The sequence below is a fragment of the Macadamia integrifolia genome, chromosome 6, assembly GCF_013358625.1.
Source record: "Macadamia integrifolia cultivar HAES 741 chromosome 6, SCU_Mint_v3, whole genome shotgun sequence".
Lineage (NCBI taxonomy): Eukaryota > Viridiplantae > Streptophyta > Magnoliopsida > Proteales > Proteaceae > Macadamia > Macadamia integrifolia.
Window position 1 is genome coordinate 11866138 of NC_056562.1, and position 9062 is coordinate 11875199.

The window sequence follows — 9062 nt, forward strand, 5'->3', positions numbered from 1 at the left end:
CACTACCATAAATATTTCGACTGGGGTAAATATTGTGCCTATATTCGACAAGTGCAGAATATCATCGTAGTTGCTCCTATTGAAGAAGAAGGTCCTAGCCAAGGATTTGAACCACCACGACACTCTTCATGGCACTCATCACAGTGGCAATGGCAATGAGGAAAGAATAAACTATAAGAAACTCAAACCTCATCATTTTGAACATTTTCAACTCAATATATTTGTCTATTAATACGATACCCTCTACTTAAGTATTTATGCATTCTACATGTTATATATAGCTTTTTTTAATTTTTTTCTATACAAAAGTGTATAAAAATGTGTTCCCTATCCATTTATATGCGTATCTTTACCGTATCTTAGCGTATCTCCGATACGATACGATACCCTCCGATACGTATCTTAATTTTGACCGACCGATACGGCGACCGATACCGATACTTTAATCCTTGTCAATAAGTTTAGAAGTGATATCCTTCAGTTTAAGTAAAAGCCTAGTGAGTCATTTTCCAAACTTATGGAGAGATTCAATGGATCTACTCTAAGAATGCCCTCACCATGGCATAGACCTATAGCATTTATGTCAAGTAATTTGTGAGGGTATTGATTATCCAACTAAACAAATGATAGTCTATGTGCCCTGAGGGATTCACATCCTTTACAGATGAAGGAAAGGCATGGGAATTCTTACTTGACTTAGCTAACAAAATCCGTGAGTGGAAATCAACCCAAGAGAGTGAAAGAACAATAGGAGGGAAAGGATATTTTGTGGATGGGATAATAACCAAGGAAGCCAATTTGGATAACCTAATCAAAAGGATTGAGGCTATTGTTCCTAAAGAACCATCATCAATCAATTTGGTCAAGATTTGTACTTGGTGCTAGTCCCCTAGACATGTCATAGAAGAAAACCTCAACACTTCTGGGGGCACTTCTAATGATAGTGTTAATGTCTTATACCAGAATAATCCATATAGTAGCACCTACAATCTAGGATGGATAAATCACTCAAATTTCACTTGGAATCAAGGTAATGTTGGGATTTAAAATGTAACCGCAAGCGTACGGATCAATGTAGCTACAGGTCAAACACAGGGAGAACAGCCACTTTATTTTTTTATTTCTTTTAATAATGCGAAAGTGAACTGATTAATGGTTGTGATCTAATTCTAATTACCGTCCTAAACATATGGATCTAAAATAACGTCCTAACCATTCGTCATCTAAGAATTTAAAGACGCAAGCCACGTAATTAAAATTAAATAAATAAATAACCCACATAATTTAAAAAAATAATAATAAATAAATAAAGAAAAAAAATGATTAAATAAAAATAAAGTAAAAGAAAGGGGAGAAAGCTAGAGAGAGACTCACAAATAGGTTTCTCTACTTAGCCCGAGGGATACATCAGCTTCCCTACTTGACCAGAGAGTCACTCTTACAAGGGTTACTCTACTTGGCTTTAGGGAAAGGGAGACAATTAAAATAAAAATAATAAATTAATGGTTCTATGGCTAGGAGGGGCAAAGCCAACACATACACTATGCATGAACCTTGGGGGAAAGGGATAGCAATAATGTAATGATTGAAATTAAAATCCTAAATTAAGAAAGAAAGGGTAGTCAGAAGAGGGAATGAGAGAGGGGAGAGAAGACTACTAAAGGAGCCTACTTACTTGAATCAATGCTTGAACTTGAAAGCTTGGGTGATTTGAGATACTACCAGTACTAAAAACCAGATCTAGAATAAACCAAATCTGAAATTTCTAGTACTATAGAAAACAAATCTTAAAAAAAAAAACTGAACTTGAAAAGAAAATATGCTCTACGGCTCATGATCTTGTCACCTAGATCTAAGCCTAGAACTATAACTTTAAAAATTACAACCCAATTGCATAAATCATAAACATAAAAGACTGAATAAGAATAAAAGAGTGCTTGCATTAATTGGCATAAAAAACTATTACAAAAGTGATTAAAGCAAAATTAGAGAAGAACTAAAACTAAAGAGTGAGAGAGGGAGAGAGGGAGAGAGGGAGAGAGAGAAGAAAACTAAACATAAACTAGAAAATAAACTAAGGGGAATAATAAAATAGGAGGGGGGAGGAAGGGGTTTTTATAGGGTTTTTTTCTTGCCTCCTTCCTTCTATAAGTCTTCTTTAAGAAAAGAAAGAAAATTAAATTAAATTAAATCTTGGTAAAAATCCTCATTCTCTGAGATATTGTGTGAAGAAAGAGAGAATCTATTTCCATAATTAACAAATTCTATTCTTTCCTTACAATATTCACTAATATCTTGCAATCTTGATTAAATCATAAAGGAATCTTTGCATAGCATCTTTAAGATCTTGTGAGGTGGCAAGGAGAGAAAGTAATATTCAGAATTTTGTAGGAGAGAGGATGTGGTACCAATGAGTGGGTCCCACCTTTGGACTAGTTCTTGATTTACTTTAAGCACTTTCTCTTGTAGACTTGGAAATTAAAAAAAAAAAAACAAGAAAAATAAAAATAGTACTATCCAAAGTGGGGCAAAATGTACACTTATATCCCTAAGATTTCACACATTATTGTGCTCATCAAATTCCCCCATACTTGACTTTTGCTCATCCTCGAGCAAGATAAATAAATAAAGAAATGAAATAAAAAGCCTAACTCACTTTCGTAGGAATCACGGTTGCATTTAGCACGTGCAACAAGCCTTTAAACTCCTAAGTTACCCTAGTTGACGAGTTGTGTCTCGTGGGTATTTGCAGTGAATATACACCCAAAATTCAGAATAAATAAATCCCAACCTTGGCTAAAAGTAAGGCTCATACTGATCCATAGCAAAGAATTTTTCTTACAAGGGACCCCCACACTTGAACTTTTATTACCCTTGATCAATTCCAGGTACTAGCATATTTCTTAATTTAGAACTCACCTCGTCTCTTCCAAAACATCCTTATCTTAAGGAAAAACCACTTGTAAAGAAATAGGGAACCAATGACTAAGGCGTTGGAGTGTTTTTTACCAAAACATATTACAAAGCATTAATGAAATTTGTAAATTATTTTCTCTTTTTTTTTTTGCTTAAACTCTATTCTACTCCACTACTTTTGGCCTGAATGACATGGTGGAGCAAACACCAGAAACCCAAGTTACTATGTAGCTTCGATTTTTGCATATGCCCACAAAGACAGTAATGCTAGAGTTCCTTCAGAAGTTTCCTCCCAAGGAATTTCGATCAAGACACCATGCTTCCTGAAGCGCAATGCCCTGTCTAGTTCCAAGGGAATCAATTCTTATTCTTCTTTATACCACATTTCACATTTCATTTAAAATTATGCATTTGTCAACCCATGCCAAATTAAAAAGGTCTCAACTCCAAATCAAAAGTACAAGGAACCCACAGACTTACATATGGTCCAACACCATAAAATAAGGGTCTCTTATTTTTCAAAAGAAAGTCCCATCTCAAGACACAAGCTTATTTCTTTCTTCTCAACAGGGCTTTTATACATTCAAAATGGGTACCTTAGTCAAAAATTTTATTTTCATACATCAAGCAACCGAATGGTATGATCATTAGCCAAAAGCCAAAGTAGGACAAAAACAAAAAGAAAAACAAATAAAACAAAGTGGAAAAGAAAAACTGGTTTCCCTCCCCCACACTTAAGTCATGCAATGTCCTCAATGCATGAAAAGAATTAAAAACAAAGACAATGCAAGGGGGTCATACCTGATTAAAAGTTAGTCATCAGTGTAAAGAGGTTCATGGAGATCTATAACCTCTTCACTACTAGTATTAGGAAACTCGATGAATGATTTTAAACGCTGACCATTAACCTTCGAAATTACCCTTGTTCCTGGATTCAGAATCTCCACAGCCCCATGGGGATATATATTATGAATAATAAACGAGTCATTCCATCGAGATCTAAACTTACCAGGGAAAAGATGCAATCGAGAGTTGTACAATAAGACCTTATCACCAATTGTAAAAGATTTATGCAGAATGTGCTTATCATGAAAAGTTTTAGTCTTTTCCGTGTAAATCCTAGAAATTTCATAGGCTTCATTCCTAAGGTCCTCCAACTCAAATAGTTGGAGCCTACGATGAATTCCCGCATTGGAAAAATCAAAGTTGAGCTTCTTGATAGCCCAAAAAGCCTTATGCTCTAACTCAATTGGTAAGTGATAAGCTTTTTCATACACCAAACGGTAGGGAGACTGACCAAGATCGATCTTGAATGTAGTCTGATAGGCCCACAAGGCATCAATGAACCTAAGGGACCAATCCTTACGATTGGGATTAACAGTTTTCTCCAAGATTTGTTTGATCTGCCTATTAGACACCTGCACTTGATCACTAGTTTGGGGATGATAAGGGGTAGATAACTTATGTGTGATCCCATACTTTTTCACTAGGGCCTCAAAAGGCCGATTACAAAAATGAGTACCCCTATCACTAATTATTGCACGTGATGCACCAAAGCGAGAAAAAATGTTCTCTTTTAGAAACTGGACCACTACTTTGTGATCATTAGTTTTACAAGGTATGACCTCTATCCATTTAGAAACATAATCAACGGTCAAAAGTATGTATAAATTCCCAAAGGAATTAGGGAATGGTCCCATAAAATCGATGCCCCATACATCAAAGATCTCAACTACCAAAATAGGGTTGAGGGGCATCATATTCCTCTTATTGATACTATCAAAAGACTGACAGGCGGGACAAGCCTTGTAGAAATCAAAAGTATCTCTAAAAAGAGTGGGCCAATAAAATCCGTATTGGAGAACCCTTGCGGCAGTCTTCTTAGGTCCAAAGTGTCCACCACATGCATGATCATAACAAAAAGAGAGAATAGAATGTTGCTCATGATAAGGAATACATCGTCGGATAATCTGATCCAGACATATCTTAAACAAATAAGGATCATCCTAGAAAAAAATGCTTAACTTGGGAATGAAACCTATACTTATCTTGGGTGGACCAGTGATCCAGAGTCACACTTGAAACTAAGAAGTTGACAATATCAGCAAACCATGGATCACTGGACACTGCAAATAACTGTTCATCTGGAAAGTTCTCGTTGACTGGAGAATCGACAGTCAAGGAATTGGGAAGCCGGGATAAATGGTCTGCAACTAGGTTTTCAACTCCTTTTTTTTCTCTAATTTCTAAATCAAACTCTTACAAAAGTAAAACCCACCTAATGAGACGGGATTTGGCATCCTTCTTCTGAACTAAGTATCTGATAGTAGAATGATCAGTATACACCATCACATGTGAATCAATTAAGTAAGACCAAAACTTTTCTAATGCAAACACAACCGCTAAAAATTATTTTTCAGTGGTTGTATAATTGAGTTGTGCACCATTTAAGGTCCTACTAACACAGTAAATGACAGTGGGTAACTTATTAATCCTTTGACCCAAAACCACTCTTATGGTAAAATCTGAAGCATCACACATCAGTTCAAAAGATTCAGTCCAAACAGGTGGTTGAACAATGGGTGTATTGGTCAACTCCTTCTTACGTTGTTTGAAGGATTCTAGGCACTCTTTAGAAAACTCAAAAGTTTGATCTTTGGCAAATAATGAAGTGAGAGGTCGGGCTAACTGACTAAAGTTCTTAATAAACCTTCTGTCGAAGCCCGCATGCCCTAGAAAAGACCGGACGTCCTTAACAGATTGAGGAGGTGGTAAATTATCAATTAAATCCACTTTGGCTCTATCTACCTTAATTCCCTCATTGGATATTACATGGCCTAAAACAATACCATATTTAACCATGAAATGGCATTTATCCCAATTCAAAACCAAATTCTTAGATATGCACCTTTTCAAAACTAGAGAAAGATGATGAGGACATTCAGAATAGGAATTCCCATGAATTGAAAAGTCATCCATAAATACTTCTAAGAATTTTTCGACCATGTCAGAAAAGATGCTTATCATGCATCGTTGGAATGTAGTAGGGGCATTACAAATCCCAAAGGGTATACGTCTGTAAGTAAATGTTCCATATAGGCATGTAAAAGTGGTCTTTTGTTGATCCTTTAAAGCAATTAGGATCTGGGTATAGCCGGAATATCCATCAAGAAAACAATAGTATTCATGTCCAGCTAACCTCTCTAACATCTGGTTAATGAATGGCAATGGGAAGTGGTCCTTCTAGGTTATCACATTAAGTTTTCTGTAGTCTATGCACACTCTCCACCCAGATTGGACACGGATTGGAATTAGTTCATTATTGGCATTGAGAACTACAGTCACACCTAACTTCTTAAGCACTACGTGAACTGGGCTTACCCATTGGCTGTCAGAAATAGGATAAATTATTCTATAATCCAAGTACTTTAGGATCTCTTTCTTAATAGCTTCCATCACACTGGGTTAGCTCTTTTTTGGGGTTTCGTGGATGGTTTGGAATCCTCCATAAGATGTATATGTTGTTGCACAATAGAAGGGCTTATACCCTTGATATCAGCCATGGTCCACCCTAGGGCTTCCTTATTATCTTTTAACACTTTAAGTAACTCTTCTTCCTGGCTAGAAGTCAAATTTGAAGCAATTATTACAGGAAGAGTCTGGTCAGGCCCTAGGAAAGCATACCTCAAATTAGATGGCAACTCCTTAAGATCTAGCCTAGGGGGCTCAACTATGAAAGGTTTGGGAATGGAATTGGAAAGGGGTCCTAAGGGCTCCACAGGTGTGTGAATACTCAAGACTTTAGAAAAGAAATTTTCATTATCATCATCCAACTCATCCATACATTCTTGGAATTCTGAATCAAAATTAATATCAAAGTTGGTAATTAAATCATCAGAAAAATCTAGAAAATCCTCAATCATATTAATTTCTTCTTCCATATATGGTTGCTTGCCTATCATAAACATGTTAAACTCAACAGTTTGGTTACCAAAAGATAATCTTAAGAAACCATTTCGGTAGTTAATTAATGCATTATTGGTAGCCGAGAATGGTCTTCCTAGAATTATTGGGATCTCATCCTTGGTTGAGAAAGGCTTGGTATCTAACATAATGAAATCAACAGGAAAAATAAATTCTCCGACCTTTAGTAAGACATCCTCAACCATCCCTTTAGGAATTTTAACAGACCTATCTACCAACTGAAGAGTAGTTTCAGTGGCTTTCAATTCTCCTCATCCAAGTTGCTTGTACACATGGTAAGGTAAAAGATTCACACTTGCACCAAGGTCAAGTAAAGCATACTCAATGTAAGTGTTGCCTATGACATAAGATATGGTAGGGCTCCCTGGATCCTTATACTTGGCTGTTATAGGCTGATTAATTATGGAACTAATGTTACTTGCCAAGAACGTCTTTTTGGGCACACTAGTAATACGTTTGTGAGTACATAAATCTTTCAGTACCTTTGCATAGGCGGGGATCTGGGATATGACATCCAAAAGAGGGATGTTTACTTCTACCTTTTTGAAAACTTCTAAAATTTTATCCATGGAAGTAGTCTTCTTTTTGTGTACCAAGCGATTAGGAAATGGGATAGGATGAACATAAGGACTGTTAGGGATTTGCCCCTATTCAGAAGAATCATTTTTTGTTTCCTCAACCAAATCATCTTTAGTTTCAAAAAAATCTTTAGGTTCATCAGACGAACCTAGAACAAAAGGCACACTTGTGTCCTCAACTGAAGAAGAGTTAACAGGAGTAATAGATGAGGAAGATTTAAGAACGCTCTATTGGTACTCTCTACCACTCCTAAGGGCATAAACAACATTACATTGGTTAGAGGGCCCTTGTTGGGTCTGACCTTGTACTATATTCGGTGGTGCATTAGTTGATGTTTGTGAACTAACAAGCTAATGATGCCTAAGGTTAGGCTCTGGTTGACTGGGTAAAGTTTATTTTTTCCCTCTCACGCATAATTGAGACAATTTAAGTGAGTTCTTTCGTAAGATTTTGATGGCTTGTCATGAGGAGGGTCATATTTTCTTCCAAGTCACTTATTCTACTTGCCTTTCCAGTGTTGGTAAACCCAGGGGGTTGCTGATAAGATGATAGGAGAGGGGCCCTAGGAAAACTAGCCTGAGGTCCTACATTTGACTTAGGAAAAGTATCTTGGAAAAAATATTGTTGTGCAAAGGGAGGCCTTTGGAGTTCAGGTTGACCTCGATTATGAAAATTGGAAGGCCCTGTTTGGTTGCCCTGATTCCAAGAGAAATTTGAATGATTTCTCCATCCTGGATTGTAGGTGTTACTATATGGATTATTCTGGTATAAGGCATTAACACTATCATTAGAAGTGCCCCCAGAGGTGTTAGGGCATTCTTCTATGAGATGTCCAGGGGACTGACACCAAGCACAAATCTTAACCAAATTGACTGATGATGGCTCTCTAGGAACAATAGCCTCAATTCTCTTGATTAGGCTATCCAAATGGGCTTCCTTGGTTACTATTCCATCCACAAAATATCCTTTTCTTCCTATAGTTCTTTCACTCTCTTGGGTTGATTTTCACTCACGAGTTTTGTCAGCTAAGTCAAGTAAGAATTCTCATGCCTTTTCTTCATCTGTAAAGGATGTGAATCCCTCAGGGCACATAGAATCTATCATTTGTTTAGTTGGATAATCAATACTCTCATAAATTATTTGACATAAATGTCATAGGTCTAGGCCATGGTGAGGGCATTCTTGGAGTAGATCATTGAATCTCTCCATAAATTTGGAAAATGACTCACTAGGCTTTTGCCTAAACTGAAGGATATCACTTCTAAGCTTATTGGTCTTGTGAGTTGGGAAAAACTTCTTAAGGAAGACAACTGTGAACTGTTCCCATGAGGTTATAGAATTTGTGGGCAACCCATATAACCACTTCTTAGCTTGGTCTTTCAATGCAAAAGTGATAAACCTAAGCTTAACAGCATCATCAGAAAGTTGTTGGATCTTAATTAGAACACATACCTCTTCAAATTCCCTTAGAAATAGATATGCATCCTCAGAGGTCAACCCATGGAAGTGGGGTAACATAGTGATGTATTGAGATTTGAGTTCAAAATTATTGCCCTGGGCTTGTGGTAGAACTATGCATGAAC

General features: G+C 36.7%; 2 non-coding genes across 2 annotated transcripts; one reads left to right on the forward strand and one right to left on the reverse strand.

Annotated features, from left to right (window-relative positions):
• Positions 1-457: 457 nt before the first annotated feature.
• Positions 458-565, reverse strand: LOC122082953. The gene has a single exon (XR_006141489.1). It is a non-coding gene; the product is annotated as a small nucleolar RNA R71 (small nucleolar RNA).
• An 8076-nt stretch (positions 566-8641) lies between these two features.
• Positions 8642-8748, forward strand: LOC122082908. Its single transcript, XR_006141449.1, has one exon. It is a non-coding gene; the product is annotated as a small nucleolar RNA R71 (small nucleolar RNA).
• Positions 8749-9062: the final 314 nt, after the last annotated feature.